At 43.9% G+C, this 27,155-nt stretch overlaps 1 protein-coding gene across 6 annotated transcripts in view; it reads right to left on the reverse strand.

Annotated features, from left to right (window-relative positions):
* The window catches only part of ADPRM (ADP-ribose/CDP-alcohol diphosphatase, manganese dependent), a 381,091-nt gene that overhangs the window by 21,197 nt on the left and 332,739 nt on the right, over window positions 1-27,155 (reverse strand). For 5 of the 6 annotated variants that reach the window (XR_012328492.1, XR_012328489.1, XR_012328490.1 and 2 more), the window contains one exon: window positions 4,091-4,246. The exons of the other annotated variant lie outside the window; for it this stretch is intronic. The gene's annotated coding sequence lies outside the window, so the exon portion shown is untranslated. The remainder of the gene's footprint in view (window positions 1-4,090; window positions 4,247-27,155) is intronic. 6 annotated transcript variants of the gene reach the window in all.

The following is a 27,155-nucleotide window of genomic DNA, read 5'->3' on the forward strand; positions in this document are numbered from 1 at the left end:
ACGTACCATCCTAGGCACTGTCACTGACAAAGCATTCATGGTTTCAACAAGGGAAGCCAATGACTGGTATTCAAACAGGTACCTACACGCCAAGGAGATACGTGATAAGCAAGCTGCCATAGGGACAAAGATAAAGAAGCAATTAATTCCACCACAGGCCAAGGAGGGTGGGGAGGCTCTCGGGAAAGAATGGAGAAGAGTAGCTTTTTTTTTTTTTCTTCCAATGGAGATGAATACCAAACTGTTTCTAAAAGATAAGGTATTCATCAAGAAAAAGTGGGATGGGAATTCCCTGGCAGTCCAGTGGTTAGAACTCCATGCTTTCGCTGCCAAGGGCACAGGTTCCATCCCTGGTTGAGGAACTAAGATCCTGCAAGCCAGCCAGCATGGCAAAAAAATTTTTTTTTAAATTACACAAAGAAAAAACTGGGAAGAGTGGGAAAGCATGAACAAAAATAGAGTCCTAACACAGGGAGTCTGGGAAATGGGAAGTGAGTCCAGTTGACAGAAAGGCTGGAGACTCGGCTGGAGCTAAGCTGGATTTGTATGACTTTCAGCACCACGCGGGTGATTTTGTACTTTATTTTGGTGAATAATGGAGAGGCAGTGGAGGAATATTTTTTAGAATGAGTGAGATTGGATTTCTGTTTTAGAAAATGATTCTGTTGGTATTCCAAAGGATGGATGGGAGGGTGGAGAATCTAAAGGCAGGAAGATCAATGAACCAGCAACTGAAAGAGTAGAAGAGAGGAATAAATGGCTCACCAAAGCCTGCTGGTGGGGATGGAGAGGAGGGCTGGGTTCTGAGCCATGTGTCCAAAGTAGAACTGATAGGACCCCTGAGGATTGCATATGATCACTGGGCAGCTCAGACTTTTGGTGACAGCACCCATGATGCAATGTTTAGAGGAATGTTCACTGTACATGTCAATCCATGTGACGATGAGGCCGAACCCCCTTCCTCTCTGTGTTCCAGCATTGACTGCTGGTCTGACCTTTGAATATCAAACTTGTTTCTGCTTCTGCTTTGCCCTCTACCTGGCATGCTCAGCTCCACATTATTATAGAGCGGGGTCCTCATCCTTCAGGTACTGTTAAAGGCTGGACTGTGTTCTCCCAAAATTCATAAGTTGAAGTCCTGAAACCTACTGCATCAGAATGTGACCTTATTGCGAAACAGCGTCATTGCAGACGCAGTTAATTAAATTAGGATGAGGCCATACTGGGTTAGGGTGGGCCCCTAATGCAATGTGACTGGTGTCCTTATAAAAAGGGGAAATTGGGAGATAGATGTGCACACAGGGAGAACGCCGTGTGAAGATGAAGACAGAGGTCGGGGTGACACCTCTTCAACCCAAAGAATGGCAAAGCTGGCTAGCAAACCACCAGAAGCTAGGAGAGGGGCATGGACCAGATTCTCCTCCACGGCGCCCAGAGGGAAACAACTCTGCCAACTTCTTGATCTTGGACTTCTGGCCCCCAGAACTGTGAGACGATACATTTCTGTTATTTAACCCTCACACCCAGTCTGTGGTACTTTGTCATGGCAGCTCCAGGAAACAAATACAAGTCTCAATTCAAACTACAACTCCTGGGAGAGGTTGACCACGCAATATAAAATAGTGCCTGCCCCCATCACATTCCTTTGCTTTACTGTTTTCACAACATTTAACATTACCTTATCTTGTTAATGTATTTATTTATTTGTTTTTGTCTATTCCTCCCACCCAGCCACACTGTGCTCTGCCATCCTTAGAATGTATGGTCCTTGACACTGGGGGATGTTTCTTGGACTTTGCTGGGTCTCCAGACTTTAGAACAATCTGGCGATAGCGGACAATCAATACATGTTTCACTGAACGGATGAATAAATAGACGAACATCAGTCGTGACATTAAAGCCAACTGTAATGTCAATTACAACTCAAGTATTCTCATTTGTCCTCCGGATAGCGTGAAATCTGGGATGTCTGTCTTCTAGTGCAGAATCATCTGGAGGGTCCTTCACTCAAACGTCTGGGCTGGGATGACTTGCAGAGCAGTACTGCCACCAGAACACCTGCCTGGGCCTCTCCAGGTGACTTGGCTTCCACACACCAGGGCTGCCTTAGCTTAGCTGGACTTAGAAGGCAGCCTAGGATGCCAAATGCGAGTGCTCCAGAGAACAAGCTAGAAACTGCATCGCCCTTTATGTCCCAGTATAAAGTCACACAATGTTGACTTCACTGTTCTCGCACTGCAAAGCAGCCATAAGCCCGTCCAGGCTGAAGGAGGGAGGGGACACAGACCCCACCTCTTGAAGGCATGGAGGCAGGATTATATTACAGAGGAGGATACGGGATGAGAGATACTGTGTCACAGCTCTTTTGGGAAAATAGAGTTTGCCACAGATTCCAATTCAAAGCCTGATTCTTGGGTCTTACTCCAAGAGATTCTGATTTGTGCATCTCAGTGCAAGACTGGAAAACCTTTTGGGCATCCTGGGAGTGCATATTTTTAACAAGCATTTCAGGTGTTTCTGATGCTAAGATCCACAGCCCCACTGCCTAACAACTCTGCATGGGGCCTGTCGAAAGCCTCTGGACAGCTGGATTTAAATGCACAAGCCAGTTCACTGTTGTGCTCTCCCCAAGAATAGAAAATATAGATACAAGAAGCTGAAATGCCGGGGCTCCTAAAGCCATAAAGACAAGATTTTAATATAACAATAGATATATTGAGATAAAAAATGACTATATTGACATGTAAATTTTAAAATAGCTTTGGTGAAATATTGCAAAATGTAAAAACCTAAACCAAATGTTATGCTCTTACTAATGCAGCTGTGCTCAATTCCTGCCTAAGGAAACCACTCCTAGTCCTAAATTAGGAATTTACAGTAAATCCCTTTCCAATAACGCAGACTTTCTTGGGGTGTACTTGTGCTTTCTGTAATCGCGTGAGTGCTTTAAAAACCCCTCCCGTTGCCATGTTTTTAGAATAGCTACCCCAATTCTCACCTTAGCTTTTGGGTTAATTCTGGTTTTTCTTGATCATTGTTCTCTGATTCATACGCACCCCCTGTCCTTTGGACAGAGTCAAGATACCACAAACCAATATGACCTCATTGATTACCATTCTTAGGATTATCTTATTCTGAATTTGGGTTTTTCTGTAACAGGTTACAAACCAATCCCAAATCACTTGCAGGTCTTTTGTGAGAAATTATAATGGCTTGCCTCACATAAAATATTTTTAAGTGCTGTTAATTCCCTGAACAGGTTTGAATCCGATTTCTTTCCAGAAAGTGTCTTTGAATTGATTACTTGCTGCCCACCTCCCACCAGTCTTAATCTTGTAAACATAACCTGGATACAGCAGTGAAGCCCTTAAGATTTAGAGTGGATTCCTTGCAGTTTCATAAGAGCGCGGGGCTGTGTACAAGCATTTCCTGACACAGGGTGTTAGGAGACTCAGAGGTGGATCCAAAGATCTATCTGATCTGAAGATCAGAGCTAGGGAAGGAAAGGAGCCGGGTCAGTTCCGAGGCAAGTGGAGGGAGGGGGATACAGGATCAGGGACCTGCCACACGCTGGGGACCAGGAGAGGCAGGGCTGAGCTGATGATGGCTGTTTGCAGAAGTAAAGCAAAGCCAGGGAGAATGAGAACAGATCCAGGTGGCCAGGAAAGTCACAAGCTGTGGATAAGAAGCCTTTGGCCTATGGGTCCCCTTTAGGAAGTAGCTGGGAAGCCCTCGACGGTACAAGGTGACTGGGATCCTGTTGCTACTGGTGCAGGCTCAGAGCACGTGGGTGTTGGGACGCTGTCTCTGCAGAACCACCTTGGCCGGGTGTTCTTGGGCTGTCCTGGGTGACTCAACACCAGTTGGCCAGACTCAGAGCCCAAATGTTTCCCTCGTCCTCCCCTTTGGCTCCCAGAACTATGGACTCAGGAAAGAGGGATCCTCATGGGTTTTTTTTTTATTGGGGGGGGGCGTCGGTGGGGAGAGCATCCCTGAGTCACCTGCAGGATGCTGCCCTTTAGGAAATTAATTAGGACTTCGGCTCTTTATGCTAATAATTGTCATCGTGATTACCAGAGAGATTACTTACAGCTCTGCGAGGAATACTTTCGGCAAATCTGTGTTGTTTTCCTCTTTATTGGGGCAGCCTTCCTCGTTTTCCTCTCTTCTTTTTGAAGAAGCCTCACCCATCTGCTTTCCACCTTCTCCTTCTCTTCTTCCATTTCCTCCTTTTCTCCGCCCTTCCCTGTTTAGAATGAGTCACAGGACATTAGGGACAACGGGAAGTCGAACCAAGACCACCTCGTCAAACCTTGAGCCTTTACACCTGAGCAAACTGCATCCAGAGACAGGAGGCGACAGCTGTGGCCAGGCGGCTGGCTTGTGTCAGATCCAAGCATTATACCCAGCAGTCCTGGGGCCACATCCGATATTCTATTTGCTGCTTCGAACAGCTGCATCTTCCTGTTTGCCTTTTTTCTCATTGCCTGCTTTCCTCCCTCCTCTTTCTGACTCTAAGAAAGATGGGTAAGCCCCTGAGAGCTCCCAGAACAAGAAAAGCTATGTGTTTGTAGTGAAGAAGGGCTTGTAAGGGGCAAGAACCGCAGGCCATAAACAGCTATCTGAGGCCCCTATGGGCTCCGTGCCCAAACATGTCCCAACAGAGACCCACGCTTCCCTTCCTCTCTGGCACGGAGCCCTGGAGGGGTCATTCTGACTTGCAAAGTGAAAATTGGTTGCTCGGTGATGGCTCAGGCCAGGAGCCACTGAATCCCAACCGTCAGCCACTGACATTATTGCAAATAGCAAGTTTTCGAAGCAAATGAAGTTTTCGCTGCAAATGAAACGCTGGTTTCCAGCTGAGGGCCCCCAACCGCGTGTGAATTGTTTGCAGGCAAGCACACTGCAAGGCTGGCCCTTTCCTAGTCATTTATTTTTCCTGTCTTTGCCTAGGTCATGTTTGATGCTGGGGAGCAACCTGGGAATTCACCCCTACAGACCAGGGTCACAGAAGTCCCAGCCTCTGCTGTTCCTTCTCTGTATGGTGTACAATGAGAAACTCCTAAAATGCCTGAATTAAAAGGAAGCCCAGCAATCGCCTCATGCCCTATTATTTCACAGATGATGAAATTGAGACCTAGATAAATTAGGGTCCCGCATTCAGGGACAAAGTAGAAAGCGGGGAAAGCATGGAGTGGGGGGACTATATTCGTTGAACCCCTACTATGTGCCAGGCTTAAAACTTGTAATCTCATTTAATTTTCAAGGGAGGGCTTTTAAAAAGGAAGGGCATTGGTGTTCTGCAAGGATGCAGGGCTTGAGCAATGTTACCCAGGGTAAAGCAGAGGAGCCGGTGGGAGGAAGGCTGCATGGTCTCCCTCCAAAGCCCCCGTTGGTTCCTTGTTCCACAACCTGGCGAAATCCTGAAAGTGCCCTCCAGCAGATCTGCAAGTACATAGAGGTGGAGGAGAAGGAAAGACCTTCCCTAGGTGGGACATGACCTCCACCCCAGCCCTCCCTGGCAACTGCTTCTGCTCTCTTGCTCTGATTCTCCTCCACACACACAGCCCGTGAAGGCATATTTACCGCAAGCCTTAGATGGACTGTCAGGCAACACTTCCTGAGATTCCTGTAGCTGTGCCCACCAGCTCAGGGGCGTCATTCAACTCCGTATCACAATTATAAATGCCTATTTGTTGCTTCCCCAGCAAAGCTGTGCTGCTAAAGATGGTGAGAGATTCACTTGGGTTTACCAAAAAGGAAATTAGTCTGGAACCATCAATATGGGTTGGGTCTACCCCAAAGCCCTTTTCAAAGACAGGAGGATTACAATGTTGGTATTTACATTTCTGCCTCTGCCTCTCCAGCAAATGGGATTCCTTGGTCATAAAAATGTTCCTAATTTTAGGTCTCTTGATTCTTTGTCTTTTGGGTTCAGTCTTAATTTTGTTTATTGTAGTCATTATTGCTCTTCAGCTTTCTGTGTCTCCACGGGTCTAATACTTGCACAATTTATCAGAATCAACCCAATAATACTTATTTATGTGACTTTTTTTGGATGTCTGTCTCCCTCATCAAAATGTAAGTTGGGATGATGTCAAATATTTTCACCATTATACTCCAAGTCCCTGGTACAGTGCCTGGTATACAGTAGGTGCTCAGTGAACACTTTTTGAATGATTGGACAGACAAATGAGTGAATGAATGAAGTAATAATAATTTATTTTTCATCTGTCAAAATGGGAAGATGAGAAAACCTTACATTTTGCAACTGTTTTAGAATGAGGAATAAAATGCTTTAAAAAGTGCCCTCATTTAACTATTTGGTCTTCAATTTTACACTCGTATTTTTTCAAGTTATATACATGGCATCATAGTTTAGTGGAAAAGGCACTGGAGATCAGGGTACAGACTCCGAGATGCTGTTTTGGGGGCCTTTTACAAGGTTCTTCACCTCCCAGGCCCACAGTTTATCCATTTGTAAGTCAAGGGTGTTGGAGTCCAAGAGCTCCTTATTCTTTTCTAGTCTAATACTCTGAATTTTATATGAAGCTGTGACCATGTTAGATCAAGAGAATGGATGCCATACACTTTCTCAGACATAACAGTAATACATTTTGCTTCTAGGCTGCACTGCCAGATTCCTGTGTAAAGGAAGAAGAACTCAGGGCCTTGCTTATGACTGAGTTCTTGCCATTGACTTTTTTCTTTTTTTTTTTTTTTTGCGGTACGTGGGCCTCTCACTGTTGTGGCCTCTCCCGTTGTGGAGCACAGGCTCCGGACTCACAGGCTCAGCGGCCATGGCTCATGGACCCAGCCGCTCCGCGGCATGTGGGATCTTCCCAGACTGGGGCACGAACCCATGTCCCCTGCATCGGCAGGCGGACTCTCAACCACTGTGCCACCAGGGAAGCCCTTGCCATTGACTTTTTGTAATTGGATGTGTTCCTTCCCTCAGTCCTCATCCATTGCCATGGGGGACAGGAAGTGCTCACACCCTACATCATGTTTGCCACGCACAGGTGGTCCTGCCTCACCCACCCCTCAGACTCTTCCAGGTTTTTCTAGGGAGCCTGATGGAGTTGATGTATTGTAACTAGCTTGCCCTTCTGACCCCCTTACTTTATCTGTACAGACAAAGAAAGGCTGGAGTGAGTGAGAATGGGAATCACAAAAGTTAGAACATTGTTTCTAAAAGTGTCTTCCAGGAAATGTTTGTCCAATAAGAGACTCCATCAAATGGTTACCATTGTCGATGACGTCTGGGAAGTGCAGCCTACCAGAGCCACTTCCTGGAAGTTTGTCATACACCCAGCCTATTTGAGTGTCTGAGTACTGACACAGTAAATAAACCTCTTAATCTTTATTTAATCTTGTTTTCATAATATATTTGATCACCGAAGCCCCTTTTTGCTCATCACCCTTATTCACAGCTCACAAAACTCTTCCTTGTCACCCCTTTATGGGAGACACTGAGACCCTACAGGAAGGGAAATGGCCAAGGCTGGCCCAGTGGCTAATCTGGAAAGAAGATAAAGTTTGCTTAAAATGCACTCCTATCTCACTGTCTGGACCCCTCTCATCTCCCAGGGTCAGAGTCTTCGTTCTCTCTTTCAACATCAAACCACCAGATTCTGCTCGCCACTGCCTCATTTCATCCAAACGAGGGTTGGATTAGTGGCTGCACGTGTGAACTCATGCTGTAGCCGTCGGTCTGAGCAGGGGACTTAGCCACCCTCCAGGGGGACAGGATGTCACATCAAGGGACATTTAAGTCCCTATTTGTGAAAAATACTGCTGAAGAAGAGAATGTCAAACCAAAGACAAATAAGAACCTATACCTGAAAATGATGTATTTCAGAATCAAGGACAAATTATTAAGAAATAATCAGGCATTTTCAATAGAGTATAAGAAGTCATGATTTCTCTGACACGTAATTAAGGTATCCTTAAGGAGAGAATGGACTAAGTGAAAAGAGAGCAGGATAAGACGAAAAAGGAGATGGACAAATATGGCCATGAAGGTAATATTTTAACAGCACTCAAAGAAAAAAGTAAACTGATCCTGCAGAAAATCATATAAGTGACTTAGAGATCAATGGAGAAGTTCCTCAAGAATGGAGAGGAAATTGGGGGAAAATTCCAATTAGCGAGATAATAATGAGAAAGGAGGGTATAAAATCAGCATACAGATAATTATTATTATTGAAGTAGAAAATAGTACAATTTAACGAGAAGCAATAACCAAAGATACAGTAGAAGAAACTCTTCTTGAGATGAAGAAAGACCTGTGTACACATAGTGAAAGCTTCACTGCACAGTGAAAATGTTTATGTCTTGTTTTAAATACCCAGAAAAAATAATTAGTCAAAATAATAACATATAGTCCAACTTCTTAGATGTAACCACTGTTAACATTTTGGTGTATCCTTCTGGCCTTTGTCCATTTCATAGCCTATTTGGCTACATTAGCATTTTGAAAGAGTTTTTGAAAATTCTATTATGTGAAAGAGATAAAAATAAAGACTTATGTCTCTGCTCAGACCACTAAAAAAGAATCAGTGTTTTCTCGGGGACCAGCATGGGAGGGGTGGTGACTAGGGGAATTAGAATGAAAGACACTTGAAAATGAGGGGTCTCAGGGCTGAGGCCCTTGATCAACTACTCCTCCTCTCTTTGGGTATTTCCTTCCAAAAGAAACTTAGAAATTTTGGATTTTGTTCTAGAAAGTATGGACCCACAACCATTGGTCAGTTCTGTTTATAAAAGAGAAGAAAACCACAACATCGTGGGTTACTTGGCCAGTTGTAGGATTGAATGATTTGTAATTATTTGTTGGAATGTCAGTGTCTTGATCATGCGTCTCCTTGGCTATCTTTAGGAAAAGCACTGACAGCTCCATGTGTGGAGTGGTTCACAAATCTACTTGTCTTAAGGTAGGAGGCAGCCTGGAGTGAAGTCTAAAGACCCCTTTCTGTTCTATTAGCTTGTGTCTCCATAGTGCCACTGCATCCACTGCTAGCCATTCATTCTAGTGTTACATCACCATAATTAACGTTGCTGTGTGGAAATAACAAGCATGTGGGAAACCAGGGGAGAGAGAACTCAGATACTAATGAGCACAATTACAATAATGATAAACTTACTGTCATTCCAGCTATTGATCTTCACGTCACACAGCTGCTGATTTTGCAAACGAGCAGAAGGAAGGAAAAAATCTGCTATAATCCTACCACCCATTTAACTACCATTAACTTTCAAGTGTATGTCCTTTGAAGCTTTATGCTGTCCATATGTTCAACATGATTTTGATCATATGCTATAGTTTAAATTGTATAGACTTATTATTTGAAATGCCCCCTGTTTTCTGAAATGAAAAGTAGATACTCACTGTAGACAATTTTGGAAAGTACAAAAATACAATGAAGAAAATTTTAAAACAATCTGAATGTCCATCACTTACACATAACATTGCTAGCATTGGGTGAATATCCTATAGTATTAAAAATCTTTATTGTCTTTCTTGATCATAACAGGTTTATAATCATATTGTAACAATTCAAACAACAGAAATATATAAAGTAGAAAGTGAAGTCCCTTGCTATACACCCTCCCCAAAATGACCACTGGTAAAAGTTTTCTGTCTATTCTCCTGGAATTTTTCCTAAGCATAGACATATGTGTATGTTTCTTTACTATTTTTATTTTATTTATTTATTTTTTTTGCAGTACACGGGCCTCTCACTGTTGTGGCCTCTCCCATTGCGGAGCACAGGCTCCGGACACGCAGGCTCAGTGGCCATGGCTCACGGGCCCAGCCGCTCCGTGGCATGTGGGATCTTCCCGGACCGGGGCACGAACCCGTGTCCCCTGCATCGGCAGGCGGACTCTCAACAACTGCGCCACCAGGGAAGCCCCTCTTTACTAATTTTTTATAAAATTGGATTATAGTATATATTCACTTCTCCAATCTTCTTTTTGTATTTAGCACCATGATATGGCAATACTATTATTTATTTTACAAAGACCTGTTCCAATTGATTCATATTTAGGTTTCTTCCCATATTTCTGTTACCAACAAACCTGCAAGGTTTTACCTGTGTCTTTTCACACTTGCTTAAGTACCCGTGTAGAAACCATAAGGTCAAAAGGCTCACAATTTTTAAATGTTGATAAAATGTACATTTGTAATCTGCAAATATATTGCCTTCAAAGCGAGAGTTCCAGCCCCACTCTCACCAACAATGTATGAGATTGCCTGTTTGCACAATAATGAATATTTTTAAGTATTTTTAATATTTGAAAATAGGATCACTGAAGAATCTTAGTGTTATTTTAATTTGCATTGCTTTCATGACTGGTGAGGCAGTGTATCTTATGTTTATGGTCATTTTCACTTATTCTGTAATTGCTATTCTTACTCTTTTCCCACTTTCTTTTGTACTGTTTCCTGTTGTCTTATTTACGTGTACAAACACTCTACAGATGTCAACCTCAATATTAAGTTTTAAATAAACATAAAATTTCCACTCAAGTTCCTGGACAATGAAAATACCAGCATATTGCTTTATGGATAATTTGGTTTTTGGTAGTGAAAAGCAGAGATTTTTGATTTAGTAGTTCTGGTGTGATGTGCTAAATGAGTAAATAATTTAACGAACAAATGGCATGACAAAACAATACCAGATACCACTGCGAATGATCCACAGACCCGTCAAGAATTGTGAGGTGGAAAATACGGCAAAAGAGAAAACATCCTTCCTGGAAAAGTACGTCTCCAAGAATGAGAGTACTTTCTAAAGAAAGCTCTGTAGAGACAAATTTTCCCCACAGGATTCAGAATTCACCTGAACGCAAAGACTCGAATTCCTAATTCAGGAACTAGATTGAGTAAGGAAACACTTTCAAGCCCCTTTTATACTGTAACAGGATTAGCGGTGGGGGGAAGGAACAGACCCTAACACCCTACGCACGCGCGCACGCGCACACACACACACACACACACACACACACACACACGCACTGGGGCAAGGAGGAGAACTCAGTGTTCCCTTAGATGCAGAACTTGAGTTTCTAACCCAGAGTAAAGATATTGAAGATGGAAGAAAGGCATTTCTACTATTTTCAAGTAGACAGACTCAGCCATGGGATCACACTCGCAATCCCTTACGAGAAGCCCTGAGGCACAGGGGAGTTTTCTCCAGTGGTGTCAATAGGGTTGACTGCCAAATTTGGACGGCTTTTTTGCTGTCTTCATAGGCATTTCAGTGAGGAAGCTAGAGCGATTGTTCAGGGCTGCCACCCAGAGCCATTTAATTTTTTGAGAGGTGGGGAGAATGAAGCTTGCATACGTGTCCATGTTTCTACGTAGGGAGGTGTCTGTGTGAACTTGCAATTAAAGCATAAAAAATATTCAGAAAAGCACACAACGACAGAGATCAATTAATTTCACAAACGTCACACAGCAATGTGTGAGCACTCAAATCAGGAAACAGAATATCACCAGCACCCCAGAAGTCTCACTTTCCTGACTGCTAACACCAGTAACGTGTTTTGCCTGTCTTTGACTTTCATATAAATAAAATTTTATATATATATATATATAGGTTTGGCTTTCACTCAACATTAAGTTTGTGAGATCCATCTCTATTGTGCACATAGTGGTAATTTGCTCATTCTTATCACTGTATAGTATTAAAACATTTTTATTAGAGTATAACTGCTTTACAGTGTTGTGTTAGTTTCTGCTGTATAGCAAAGTGAATCAGCTATATGCATACGTATATCCCCATATCCCCTCCCTCTTGCGTCTCCCCCCCACCCTCCCTATCCCACCCCTCTAGGTGGTCACAAAGCACCGAGCTGATCTCCCCGTGCTATGTGGCTGCTTCCCACCAGCTATCTATTTTACATGTGGTAGTGTATATATGTCCATGCCACTCTCTCACTTCGTCCCAGCTTCCCCTTCCCCTTCCCTGTGTCCTCAAGTCCATTCTCTACGTCTGTGTCTTTTGAATGTACTACTATTTATCCATTCTGTTGATGTTGGGCATTTGGTGACTTTTCGATTATGAATAGTGCTGCTATAAGCATTCTGCTGCATGTCTTTTGATGAAAATATGTATGCACAGGAGTGGAATTACTGGGTCATAGACTATGCACATATTCATCTTTACGAGGTAACGGCAAAGAACTTTCCAAAGTGGTGCACTGCATTCCCACCAGCCGCGTAGGAGAGTTCCAGTTGCTCCCCACCTTCACCAAGCCTTGGTATGTTTTGTCTTTTTTATGGGAGCAGTTCTGGTGGGTGTGTGGGAGTATCTCAGGGTGGCTTCAACTCACATTTCCCTCATAATGAATAAAACTGACAAAACTAAAAACAAAAATTTTGGCCGCTGGGGACATTATCCCCTCCCCGACTGGAGGAATGCTTATAGCGCTTCTCCACCCTGTCGGCCTTCATTGTGAGAGGAAGAGGAGTAACTGTCTGGTTGGTGAGTTTGGAAGAAGACCCCTAGCATGCTTAGCTCAGTCCCTTCTCTCTGCTCCTTTGAGAGTCGGTCGGCCAGCCAGAACACACATTCGCTGCCTTTCCATGCTTTAAGCTTAAGAGACACTGTCCTGTGGGGAGCCTGTGGTTGGAAATCTGTGCCCGTGACTGGGGGCACTTGTGTCCCATAAAGAGGGACATATTAAGATGACCATTGCAGACAAACATAGAAGCATTTCCTTCCAGCCCAGGCAACTGGGGTACTCTTATCTTAAAGTGGGGGTGGTCAAAACAGAAACAGACAATGGAAACAGAGTTTTGACTTTTGGATTTCTAAAGCCAGGACTCAGGGTATAAGACCAATAGACTTGGGGCTTCCCTGGTGGCGCAGTGGTTAAGAATCCGCCTGCCAACGCAGGGGACGTGGGTTCGAGCCCTGATCCGGGAAGATTCCACATGCCGCGGAGCAACTAAGCCCGTGCGCCACAACTACTGAGCCCATGGTCCGCAACAAGAGAAGCCACCGCAATGAGAAGCCCACGCACCGTAACAAAGAGTAGCCCCCACTCGCCGCAACTAGAGAAAGCCCGTGCACAGCAACGAAGACCCCAAATAGCCAAAAATAAAAATAAATAAATTTATATTAAAAAGTAAAAAGATCAATAGACTTAGAAGAATATGCAAAACAGGTTTCCCAGTCCCAGACTAGAAAAAGATACCATGGGTCTGGACCAAACAGATAGGAGCTGAGCCACTCAGAAGGGACTGTCCATCCTATGCCTGAGGGAGCCCCATCTGTCCCCAGTACCAGAGTGGCGTGTGAGAGCTGAGTCACCACCTGAAGATCTTCCCTTCCCATTCCTGTGAGAACCAAACACCCATGTGTCACGGAACTGTGACAATTTCCATCTCTTTGCCATCCTGTGAGTAATTTCCACAGACAGCTGCCAGAACATTGCCTGCTGACTAGGAGTGATATCCGGCTGCATTCTGACACTCTGTACCGTCTTCCTCCACTTTGCTATGTGGACAGTCCTCTTAGAATGACCCAGGACCCTTGGAAGCTCTTTAAGATGAAGATGATGGTGGTTTAGACAAATAAAGGAATGATGGTGGTTTAGAAGCCAAACCCTATATTCTTAGTTAAAGTGGGGCTGAATTTGGACCAATCTAAGATTCATCCCTACTCTTCCCAGGAATAAAATACTCATCACATCTTCTTGGACTTCTTCATATCCCTTGAATCGTCCAATCCAAGGAATTGTGGATTTAGATGACCCTCGATAGAATATATTTTTGTTGGGCTTAATAGCATATGTTTGAAATTTAATGGCGCTCTGCCTATCGACTCAATGGGCCACATGATCATTACTGATTATGTTCTGATACTTAGTTCCTAAATCAACTCTGGCCAGGCTAGAAGCAACAGATGTCTCTGTATCTTTGGTTTCGGGTACTGAGGTTTCCATGTTAAGAAACATAATTACTTTTTTAAATGAAGAAACCAAACTTTAGAAATCCTCCCCAAACACAGCAGGTAGTGATTGGTAGTGATATGTGCCTTCAATGCCCAGATTAGGGCATATGTGGAGAAAATGAAACACAGCACATAGTTAAGTGATTAAGAACTCTGACTTTGAAGTTTGACACTTTTTACCTATAAGACATTGAATAATTCATTAACTTCTCTATCCCTCAGTTTTTGTCATTTGTGCAATGGGGATGATAAAGTTTCTATCACAAAGAGTTGTTCTGAAATTCAATGAGATGGTGTCTGTAAAGGGCTTAGAAAAGTCTGTAGCACAGAAAAAATAATCAATATATGGTGGTTATAATTCTGGAGAGTTGATCCACACTATAACTTTCAAAACCTAAACCATCATCATTTATTCAACTGAAGCAGTGAAGGTTATCTGGCCGGAAAGCTAGAACTATGAACCACTGGGTGGCGGGACTTCCTTGCAGAGGCTAGGAAGAAGGAAGGTGTGTTGAGCAGTTGGAAGACTACCCTGTGAATCAAAATCTAAAAGTGCAAGTCCAGCCTCCTCTCTTTAGAGCCACAGCAAGTCTGGGCCATGGCCAAGTGGCTCTGGACAGGAGAAGCAGCCGCTGTGCTGGAACCACCGCCATCTTGGAAAGCCTACAGAGGAGGTGACGTAGTCTGGTGAGCATCCTGGCACTTCCCTGGGAAGAGATGAGTGACCTGCGGCTGGGAGTGAGCTTCTGGCAGGCAGCAGACTGCAGAAATATAGCCTGAATAATTTCAGCCTTGTTAACACCATCCGCTATGGCCATCTCCTCTTGGTCAGCTGGAGAGGACTCCTAGGTTACTGACACCACGGGGACCTTTTAGAAAGTTATTTTCCTGCTATACAGTGGTCACCGCTCTACGGAAAGGACCTCCATGAAGTGATAGCCACTGTCTTCCTTGGTTAGAAGGAGGCAGTCATTTATGTGCTGCAGTCTGGGGTACACTGCAAGGATTCCCCACCCCTTAAAGCCTTTAATTTCCCCCAATTCCTTACCATCTAGCCACTGTACCTGCTCCTACCTGTTCTATATTTCCAACTAGTCTGTCATTACTTTGAGTGAAAGGATAAACATAGGGACTTAGTTCTCAGAGGTCACAGTTAAATTAGCTTCCCTGCTATTTCCTTATCTAGGAGTAGTGTACCTCTAAGCTTCTTCCTTTATGCACTCTCTCTCTTCCCCAAGCTCTTGATCATTTAGTCATTCAAAATATATTTTCTGAGTGTATCCTATACGCCAGATGCTGAAGATATGGTGGTGACCAAGACAGACGGGGCCCCTGCCCTCATGGACCACATATTCTAGAGCAAGGAGAATGAAACATGTCAGCGTACGACTCAGATCAGTTTGGATGGTGAGAGGGGCGGTGTGGATACAAGCTGGGTCTCTAGGCTATGACTGCGGAGGTCCAATTCCTGGCAAGTTCACCTGTTAGTTGGGTGACCTGGGTCAGTGACTTAACCATTACAGAATGGGTCCTGATTTGTGAAATGGGGATTCTAATAGGATCCCTCTGCTATGACGCATCGGAGTTGAGACTTAAATGTTCCCCAGGAGGCAGCCACATGGAGACGGCGCGGAACAATTTGGTCAGTGGGAACAGCAAGTACAAATGTCCTGTGATGGAAACAAACAAGCTTAAAGGATTCTCGTTACTAAAGGAAGGCCTGTGTGTCTGGCATATACTGAGAAAGGGCAGAAGTGATAAGAGATGGGATCCGGCAAGGAGGCAGGCACCGGATCGTGACGATTCATAGGTCACGTTGAGAACTCTGGATTTTATTCTAATTAATTAGGCTTTAACCTCTGCCTGGAGTGATTTCTCCTCACCTGGCGCCACATTTTCGAAAGAGAACGTACTGAAATCCTCTTCATCTTTCAAACTCTGTTCTAATGTCATGTTTTCTAGAAAGTCCCATACCCACCAGAAAAATCAGTTCCTCCCTGGCACTTTGATCGCCCTATTCGTTGTGTGCATGTTTGTCTCCTATATTCATTTTGAGTGCCTGAGGTCAGGGATGGAGTCCCCTTCACTTCAGAATCACCCATCAAAGCGCGTGGCACAAGTAAATATTCTTTGGATGACTGAGAGGATGAATGATATCAGCTTGGGTCCTTTAGTTGGATTTGCTAATTGCAAATCTGGACCCAAAAGGAACAATCTATAGCTCAGGTAGATTTCACCTGGAGCAAAAAGAGACCCTGAAAACAACAGGAAGAATGAGAGGACGCAGAAGGGAGAAGGCGTGTAACGGGACTCCGCGTACTTCGATAGAGGCCATACCTGTTTTCCTCAGTTCTAACCCTCGCTCTTATTGTGTGAGCTTGGGAAATTACTCAACAAAAATTACTCAGTGACAACCACCATGCTCCACTTATCCGCAAGGTAGACTTCTGACACCCTAATCTCTTTAATGTGGACACCACAAGACAGAAACCCAAAATGAAAACAAAACCCAATAAACAAAAAACTCAAAATAGAAGTTAAAGGAAAACAATCTTAGCCCAAAGAAGTAATCATAAAACCCAAGACCTCAGAGCGAGAGTGACTTCAGGCAATAGCCTATTTATTTCCTTTTCTTCCTTCTTTCCTCTCACTTTCTTCCCCAAATATTTACCGAGCACCTATCAACTGTCCAACACGGAGGTGCTGCCGGGGCAAAAGCAGTAAACATGACAGACGTGTCCCTGTTCTCAGGGAATTTCTTTCCCTTTTCCCTCCTGCCTCACTGCCTCCCTGCCCCCTCCTAACCTGCCTTTCTTCCTTGCATGCTTGCTTTATTTATTGTAGTAAGAAAAGGCAACAGATTCTGAAATCAAAGTTTTAGAGTTCAAATTCTGACTGCGCCGATTAGTAATTGCTCTCTCCCCCCAGTTTTGAAAGCACTCTGTCAAACCTTGCCCCAGGTATAAGAAGTCATTAGGAAAGCATAAAAGAGGAGGAAAGCAGAGGACTGAAGATCTAGGCTGAGGTCTTGGCTCTGGTATTTTGACCTTGGGCAGATCACGTGACTTCTCCGTCTCTCCATCTCTAAGGGGCAACTACTGTCCTTTTCAACATTCTCTGTCTCTGGGCTAAGTCAGCTAATAGCCCCGCCTCCAGTGCTGGGGTATTTCATACAACTGGCAGATGCCACATCTACCAGCCTGTTACAACACCTCCAGGGAAAGAGCTTTAAAGGTTTCCACAAAAAAACAGATCTTTTTCATTTCTCTGATGAAGAGACTGACTTTAAAGCCAGGAAGAGAGAACTATGTGCAATTTGATGGGATTCAGAACATCAAAGGCAGTTGAGTTGGTGTTTAGAACAATCTCTCAGGTCAAATCTAATTTTATCTGAGCTGATGTTACCAAGCTCTGGTAATTGCTCCCAGCATAACTGCCAATTCCTTGTTATAAGGCTGTGAGCACAATTGCTGCAGGGCCTCCAGTAGAGGGTCCAGCTGATGGCTTTTGTCTTTGTTGCTCTTGGGGCTGAGGCAATGGGCTAGATTTCAATCTTGGGAGCTATAGGCGGACAAAACAGAAAGGACACTGGACTTGAAGTCAGGACCTCTGTCTTCAAACTGTGGCTCTACCACAGAGCCCCGGAGATTCTCCTTCCCAAGGACTTTTCCACTTGAACTTGACACTTTTGTGTACTGGTTTCCTGAAGACTTTGTGATGGAAGAGGGATGGAGAGAAGTTTGGGGTTGTGGAGAGTGGGGTGCTACTTAGGGTGGGCAAAGTTGACAGAGGCTCAAATGGCACAATGGCTCTGCACACAGCGATTCTCCTGACTTAGAGAAAAGGTTTGAGCCTGTAAGTTAGGGGTCACTGAGGATTGCAGGAAGCTGCCGGTGGTGGGCATGGCAACATAACTGGGAAGAAAAGACCTGCAATGGTTAATTTTATGTGTCAACTTGACTGGGTCACAGGGTGACCAGACATTTGGTTGAATTTATTCTGGGTGTTTCTGTGAGGGTGTTTTTGGATGAAATTAACATTTAAATAAGTAGACGGAATAAAGCAGATTGCCCTCCCTAATGTTGGTGGGCCTCGTCCAATCAGTTGAATGTCTGAATAGAACAAAAAGCTGACCCTTCCCCGAGGGAGAGAGAATTCTCCTGCTTGATACGTTGAACTGGGTCGTCTGCTCTTCCTGGTCCTACAGCAGCCTGATGGCCTTCAGAGTTGAACTGGGACATCGGCTCTGCAGATATTTGACTTAGCCTCCATAATTGCATGAGCATTTTTTATTATTCTTTATAATAAAGCTTAAAAACTAATTTCCTATTGATTTTGATTCTGCCCGAATAACATGGGGCACTATATCTGCAGCAGAGTTTCTTACAATCAACAAGGAAAGTTGGGAAGAGAATTTCAAATAAACACCTTCCGAGTCCAAGGCCACCACTCACTTGATCATCTGTTTTGAGTCTGGCAGACTCTATTCCCCAACCTCTTGGCAGATGTTAAAGGGAGCAGGTCTACTATTAGCCAAGTGCAGCAAAGTGGCCTCTAACTTTTGGAAGATTTCCTAATCCTTTATCCACATCCTCTTGCCCTACGTGGGTAACAAAGGCTTCTGTTTTCCCTTCACAGGCATTCCTAGCCCATCATCTTAGCTCAGAAACAAGCCTGGCAGATCACCTCCCTACCGGGCAGAAAACCTCTCCTCCTCTCATGCACATCCAGATTCCACTTTAGACACTCTGTGACTTTCATCTGGTCCCTGGCTTTTTGAGTGAAACATCCACAAAGTACATGGGGATGCCCAAGGGGCTAGTTTCTGGGCTAGCTCTGGGCTATAGGCAGAAGGTATGAGCAGAAGTAATTTTATCTGCAGGGAGTAATATTTTGATATTTATGTGTGTGATTTAGTTTGATTTCTCTTACCCTCTACCTTTCTCTTCACACTGAAGAAAAAGTTTTCCATATATACTGTTCTTAGGGTACCGATGTACAAAGTGAACAGAAGAGCCAAATTCAGGGCTTTCAAACTTCTAATTAATCTATAGCAGATATAATAACCTTGAGTGTCATACATCTTTATTTCAAGAACCAGGTGCTTGAAAAGAAAAAAAAAAGATGTTTTGAATTCTAGAAAGCTTGGTTTCTAGAAAGATCAAGAGGTGAAGCCTGGAGAAAGAGGGCAAATTTTATTCATCAACAAGAGATGACAAAGAGGAGCTTGGAGAATCGCTAAACCCTGCCCGAAAAGGAGTGAGAGCAACTGCATTACAGGAGAGGAGGCAGAAGTGTAAGAGCAACCTAGATGCAGAAAAGTCTGCACAGCACAACAAGGCTTGGGGAGGAGTGATGACAACCCGGCGGCTACAGCGCTGAGTTTTGGAGGGTCAGGGGCGGAGGTCCAAGGCTAGGGATTGCCAGCTACACCTCAGCCACCCCTACCGGGGGCATCTGCTCACACCAGGAGGGTACATGCCCCATTCTCCATCCCCTCCGTCCCCTCCCGTGAAATCACCCTCATGTCCAGAAAGATGAGGAGGGATGAGGGATAACCTTAAAATTAACTGAGCATTTATGTGAGATTAAATTTTAAACAGCAGTGAATGAATTGCCTTAAATCAGTAAGATTACATTTTCTACCATCAAGGGGGGATGAGAGTTTTAGACCTAAACCAAGTCATTTTATAGATAGAGTTTTGTCTTTCCACCCCTGATTTTTTTTTACTACAATACTTATTTTGTCTCTATGCTATTGATGGGAACAGCCATATTCTTCTGGGCTGCATGTGCTTGTCATCACAGCTCTCAGATGCTAGGATCATCTTCAGAAGGGGAAGAGACCTGGTTGAAGAGATCTGCTGGACTCGAGGCTGTCCTTCAGAAGCCAGCATTGTACATCCACCATTTCCGCTCTTAAGATTGCCTCTGTTGCTGTTAACTTTATTATTATCACTAGTTACTCTCACTGACTGAGAATGTACCATTTCCCAGTCGCTGTGCTTAGATGCTTGTACTTTTGTTTGGGTTGTATCAGACTTGACTGAAGTGGCTGTTACCACCTCTAGTCTATGAATGAGTAAACTGACAAACTTACAGACTAAGTGACTGTTTTTCAATTCCACAGCTTGGGGCTGGCAACAGTGGGACTGAAATGCAAGTATCTCTGACTCTAAATCCCTTGCTCAAAGATGACTCGGTTATACTGAATTGAATTGAATTGATAACATGTACACTTGCCAGAACTGTCTGAAGTGTACATGTTATCAATTCAATGTACATTGTGTACAGTGTACAAGTGTACGTTGACTGCCCCGAATCAATCTAATTGTTAAAAATTGAATGAATAATGGTCATGTGTTTTGCCTGCCCATCGTCTGCATCTGTTTCTAGGTTTGAGAGATTTCCCACTTTGGGAAATCACTTTTTTTTTTTCCACTTTGGGGTCTTGGTGGGAGAACTATTGGCACAGCTTTAGGGGAACCCCAGCGAGCAACACTTGGTACAGGCTGAGATTCAAGGGCAAAAGGGTCAGCAGCTTCATTGGTCTCCCATTCTCCCATCACCCTACAGAGCAGGACTGAGACCTGTCCAAGACCTAGTGCTGGGCACACTATAGGGTCGAGCGCCAGGAAAGGGCCCTCGCCTACCTTTTGCTCTTTCATTGTATAGGGCAAGCATGAGGGTGATTTTGCAGACCACAAATAAACATTATGGACTTGGGAACCAAATTGGAATTTAACTGGAAAACAGAGAGAATGCTCTCGTGTTCAGAGGGGGAAACAGTCTCCCAGGCCTGGGGTGTCCACGTACGGCTTCCCAAAGATGTGGGAGATGCACCTTGAAGAATGACTCCATTTTATTTAGGAGATATGAAGTGGATTATAGAACATCAACTCCATGGAATATTATGGGATCATTAACATTATAATTAGAAAAACTGTGTAAGAACTTGAAAAAATGGTATACTAGTAAGTGAGCATGGCAGAATCTAACTTTCTGCTATGATCACAACTCGGTAAACTCCATGCTTATGAGTGTGTGATGGAAAGAAAGCTGGAAGATAAAAACAAAGGATGTGTTTGTTGTGGAGCAATACGGGGTGAATTTTCTTTTTCATTTCCACTTCCTTTGGGATTTTTGTTCTTGTTCTCAATACAATACCATTTTGAAAGCAATGGGGGCTGGGAAGATGAGTGTTCCTAGCCAGAAAAACAACCTTGTCATAGACTTGAGACTGTGAGGGCGGTCTGTTTGTATGCTAGGGTTTCTGCAGTTGAGTTTTTTGTCTGTTGAACAGCTGTGCTCAGACAGCACCACTAGACCAGAAACCAGGACTGTTTTGATGGAATGTGCCAGACAGCCACAAACTCAGGCAAGTAACTCGCTCCTTGACTTAGTGAAAGAGACACCAGAGTCTTAGGAAGTCCTTTCTACCTGGGAGGTGCAGGAGAAAGAGGGGCTTTGGGACTCGAGTGGAAGGTGTCTGGTGTGTGAGCCTCGGTGGGAGGGTGTTTGGGGGGCTGAGAGGATGTGACCAGAGTCAACCATCCCTGCTCTGGCGGTTTTAGCAGCAGTCACACCCTTTGTCCGGCAACGTTTACCCTGCACCACTTTTTTTCCAGAAAAACTGGGGAGTGGGGAGCTGCCTATCCAGCAGCCAACTAAGCTGTTTTCATTTTACGCTAATTGGCCCCAAACTGGTCAACAGGGGCAGGGAGATGCTTCCCTCTTCTCACATCCCATGCCCCGGTCCACGGCGTCCAGCAAGAGCCCCAGTACCCCAGCCGCCCTCCAGATCCAAGCAGCTCATCTGCCAGTGAATTATGGGCCAGCTCAGGCTGTGAGGCACTCTCATTTCTCTTACAGAGAGCAACCTGGGAAAGGTGTCCTGCAGGGTGGAAGCACATGGAAATTCAAGTGGTCTCAAGCACCGGGGCTGCCTTCGTTTTCCTGGCTCACGAATCCGAGAACAACTTGAAAGGAAGAATTGTCAGGGCTGTCTCAGATCCTTGCTTCTGTCCCCCGACGTCCCAACCAGGGATTAGACATGACGCTGCATTCGTGGGAACTAGATACCCCAAGCTGCTGGCTTCTGCTCTCCATCTGCTTCCTGTAACTTCCCCAAAGCCCCACCGTTAGTGCCCAGGTCCCCCGGGGCGCTCATGATTAGCCTTCTTAAGTTCCTCCGCCCTGAGCTTCTTGTTGACATCATGACCAAGGGGCCTGCTGAGGCTGCCAGGGATTTCCAGAGTGTTGCTGACCTACACAGCAGGCTGCCCACGGGCTCAGCAGAGCTGCAGGGCCCTCAAGGCGAGTACATCCGCCCTGAGCCCCTGCTCCACTGCACTGACCCTCAGCATGAGAGCTGGGCTGCTTCTGCACAGAAGCGGGGAGCATGCCCACCGAACTCTCTGCTCTCCTTCGTCATTTGAGCCTCCAAGCAGCCTTGTGTGTGCCTGGAATAATCTAGAAGAGCAACTGCCTCTATTTTCACCTTCAATCTCTTTTTTGGGGCTTAGGCATGGATCACGGAGCAGGGCGAGGGAACAGATGCCTGGACAGGTCCATAGTACGCTTTCTGTCACATCCTTCCCTCCCAAGAAGGTCTTCTTGCCTCGAAGGCACTTTCCAAGCAGTTTATGCTAAGATGTGTAAATATCACCCGCCCCACACCCAGAATGCTTGATTCTTAGTCGTAATCCCCCTCTATATGCCTTCAAGTTTTCTAAACTCAGTCCTTCCTCCAAATATAGGTGCTGAATGAGATGTAAGACATTACATCACAATCACCATCAACCCAATCGTCATTACCCTCCTCTTCAAGGTGCGCCCGTGGGTACCACAGAGTGCAACACCCCTAACGCATGCTCTGGCCTCATTCAGCATTAGTGAAAAACAGACCACAGGCCCTAAATCAAGTTTCTTGTGCCAAGCCTATGTCACCAAACCTAGACTTAATACCTAACTAGTTGCAGTTTCAGCTTCCCCGTGGAATGTAATCTTAACCAGTCTGTCTGGGATCACCTGGTCAGAACTAGTGAGGTAACCTGCCTGGTGGACCCCTTCCTTCCCTCAAAGGAAGGTGACCTTGCCTGATACGATCCACTCTTTGCTGGAAACTTCCTTGTCCTGTGCCCCTCTGCCTATTAAAGTCTCTCATTTTGTGCAGCCCTTCAGAGCTCCTTCCTATCTGATAGATGGGATGCTGCCTGATTCATGAATCACTGAATAAAGCCAATAAGATCTTTACATTTTACTGAAGTTGAAAGTTGTTTCTTAACAAAAAACAAAATTCAATTCGGTTAATTTATCTCATATCTGTCTGAGCCCACTGATACTCTGAGTTTGCTTCCTGAGCCCCTAGTGGGGTATAAGGATTGGCTGGTGGACTCTAGGGCATAGGGGCTGTCCTAGTTGTCTGGTACCCGGCCCCCCAGTGGGGTGATTAGGGCAGGTGGATGGTGGTCTGGAGTGTTAAGAGCTCCAAAAAGGAGGTGGTTGGAGAGAATGGGCCCTGGATTGGTTACTTTGCCTATGAAAGGTGCACTCAGGTGAGTTGTTTGCTATTGCTAGGAATTGGCCAGCCCTGGGAGGGGCAATCTCTCCGCTGTCAGCAAGACCCCAGATGCCAAAGGGTTAGAATAAAAAGGCATGCTTCTACAAGGTGTCACACAGTTTTATTATAATGGTTAACTGTTGAACAACCTTGTATCCTAGTTCCATAGCCTAAAAGTTCCCAAAGGGACCAAAGCTAATAAGAAGGCAGAGGTCCAAAGAGTAAAGACAGTCTTGAGCCATCACAGAACATCACTGGTGACCTGAAGGAGACTGAGGTCACCAAAGGGCAGCCCAGGGAGTGTGTGGATAGAGATGGAGGCCAGCGGCACTGGCTGCAGGGTGTGGACTCAAGGTCTGTGAACAGCAGTCTCTTGTCCATTGGCCAGACTGCTGAATTGCTAACAAGAAGTGAGAAGTCCTCCAAAGGACGTGGCTTAAATCCCACTACGCTCCTCCCTGAACCGCTGGTCTCAGTATCCTTTGCTCTCAGTCCTTTCAAGACAGACTCTCTGATGCAACCTGGCTGAGTGAGACACGCTTAGATTGCCTTCCAGCTCTACAACTCGCTACCCGAGTGTCTGCTATTTAGTCACCTCTCTGCACCTTGTTTCTTAAGCTGTGAAACAGGAATAATATTGCTGTTGTAGGCTCTTTATGAGAATTCAATAAGATAAAGCACGCCAGGTGCCTGGCACACAGCCTAATACGTATAGGGGCCCAACAAATCTGGTTTCTTTTCCCTGACTTTGAGAAGGCAGTGAAGGTGTTAAAAACTTTTTTAAACTATGAAATATATAGCACACAGGAAAAATTGTGCAAAAAGAAAAGACAGACAGCTCAAAATTTTATCACAAAGCTGGTACCCAAACACCCATGGACCCAACACCCAGGTAAGAAAATAACACATCATTAGCACCTTAGAAGCCCCATTCACGCCTAAGCCCAAGCAGTGCCCACCCCTCCCTCCTGAAAGGGAACCATTCTCCTGATGTTTGCGGTTATCCCGTGTGTGTGTGTGTGTGTGTGTGTGTGTGTGTGTGTGTGTGTGTGTGTGTATGTGTGATATATATATATATGTCTCTTACATCACATATGTCTATCTAAACTCTACATTTTAGTCTTAGCCACTTCTTAAACTTTGTATAAATGAATTATACAATATGCTTTTTTTTTGCGGTACGCGGGCCTCACTGTTGTGGCCTCTCCCGTTGCAGAGCACAGGCTCCGGACGCGCAAGCTCAGCGGCCACGGCTCACGGGCCCAGCCGCTACGCGGCACGTGGGATCTTCCCGGACCGGGTCACGAACCCGTGTCCCCTGCATCGGCAGGCGGACTCTCAACCACTGTGCCACCAGGGAAGCCCCAATATGCATTTTTTGTTGTTGCGTCTGCCTTCTGTTATTTAACAGTGTGTTGTCAGATAGCTTTAAATGTGTTTTCACTGAGAGATTCACTAGCTGGTGCTTTGCTTTCCTTTCATTGCTTGGTGGTATTTCAATAGATGGATATACCGCAAGTGGTTTATCCGTTTTTGCAGCTGATGCACGTTGGGTTGTTTCCAGTTTGGGGGCTGTTACAAATAGTCGTGCAGCAAACATTCCTGTACGTGATTCCTGCTGCATTCCTGTTAAGTATATAGTTAGAAATGGAATTGCTGAGTTACAGGGAATGCAAATCCTCAACTTTAGCAGAAAATGCCAGGTTTCACAAGTGGTTGTACCAATTTATATTCCTTATAAATTTAGAAACTAGTTGCTCCCTGTTCTCGTCTACTTGGTAACGTCAGCCTTTCAAATTTCAGCCACAGTTCTCGTAAGTACGCAGCGGCTTTGCACTGCTGCTCTAATTCACATTTCTATGATTTCTAATGGGGCTGAGCATTCTGTGTTTATTGGCCATTTGGAAACCTTCTTTTGTACCTGGTTAAGAGCATGTTGAAGTCTCTTGCCCACTTTTCTGTTAGACTGTCTTTTCTTTGACTTATAATAGTTATTTTTTTAAAAAATATTCTGGATGGAAGCCCTTTTTTGACTTTATGCAGCAAATATATTCCTCCAGTCTTTGGGTTGCCTTTTTATTTGTTTTCTTACTGGCATCTTTTGATGACCAGAAGTTCTTAATTTTTGAAGATAGTCAGGTTAACCTTTTCCTTTTGGTTAGCAGCGTGTGTGTGTGTTTTACGTCACCTACCCCAAGATTATGAAGAGCCATCCTTTAGATGTTCCATTGTTTTACTTTGAACACCTAACATTCTAAATCCAACTGGAGTTGGTTTGGGGTATGGTATGTGTGGTAAACACCAAAATTTTCTGTCCTTTCCCTTACATTTGCACATGAATATCCAATTGTTCCAGCACAATTGGCTGAAATGCCCACCCTTGCTTCCTTCTTTGTGGCGCCACATCTGTCATCTGTCCATTCATGCATGATTCTATTTCTAGGCTCTTAATTATTCCATTGATCTATTTGTCTATCCTTGTCTTAATTAATCTCTTATAATAATTCTTAATATCAAGTGGAGTCAGGCTCCCACCCTTCATCTCTGAAAGTGTCTTAACTTTCTTTGCCATTTGCTTTTCCACATAAAGCTTAGGATCAGTTCCCAATTTTCCCCCCAAAATAAAACCTTGAGATTGTATTGAATCTATCAATTGATCTAGTAAGAACTGACATCTTAAAAATATTGTTTCAAATTTGCACGGTACATCCCTTCATTTATTTGGGTCTTCTTTAATTTCTCTTTTTGTATTTTCTGCAATGAAGTCTTTATACGACTTTTGTTAGATTGAATCCTTGGTATTTGATATTTTTCATGCTAATGTGAGGTGTATATTTTAATTTTTTTTTCGTTTTATGGCAGGTATTATTTCTAATCTCAGAGGGAAAACTCTCAATAATTTGCCATTAAATATAAACATATATAAATTTAAAAGATTATATCTATATATCTTTAGTCAGCTTACAGAATTTACTTTCCACTCCTAGCTTGCTTACTAAGATTTTTGTTTTTGTTTTTTCAATTTAATGAACAAATGTTTAAATTTTCCAGATGACATTTCTACATCTGTTATTTTTCCCTTTATTCTGTTAATGTGGTATATTATGTTGATTTTTAAATGTTTACTTAAACCATGTATTCCTGAAATAAACTCAAATACTTATATTATCATATATATGCTAAATATATATACATATATACATATATATGTATATATTGCCAGATTCAGCTTGCTAACATTTTCTTTAGGATTTTTGCCTCTCTGCTCACAAATGAGTATTTTCTTTTCTCATAATGACCTTGTCAGGTATTTGTTAAGGTATTCTGACGTCATAAAACAAACTGGGGCGTAGTCTCTCTCAATCTTTGTGCAAGATTGTCATTGCCAGTAAAGCTATTTGCTCCTACAATTGCATTTGTAGAACATTTAAAATTCTGGTTTCATTTTCTTTAAGTTATTAAAATATTCAGATTTTCTATTTCCCCCTGTGTCACTTTTTTGCATTTTATTGTCTTATATTTTTAAAATTGAAGTACAGTTGATTTATAATGTTTCAGACGTACAGCAATTACAAAATATTGAATATAGTTCCCTGTGCTGCCTCTCGGGTCACTTTTAATAAATT

The sequence above is a fragment of the Tursiops truncatus genome, chromosome 20 (genome assembly GCF_011762595.2).
Source record: "Tursiops truncatus isolate mTurTru1 chromosome 20, mTurTru1.mat.Y, whole genome shotgun sequence".
Lineage (NCBI taxonomy): Eukaryota > Metazoa > Chordata > Mammalia > Artiodactyla > Delphinidae > Tursiops > Tursiops truncatus.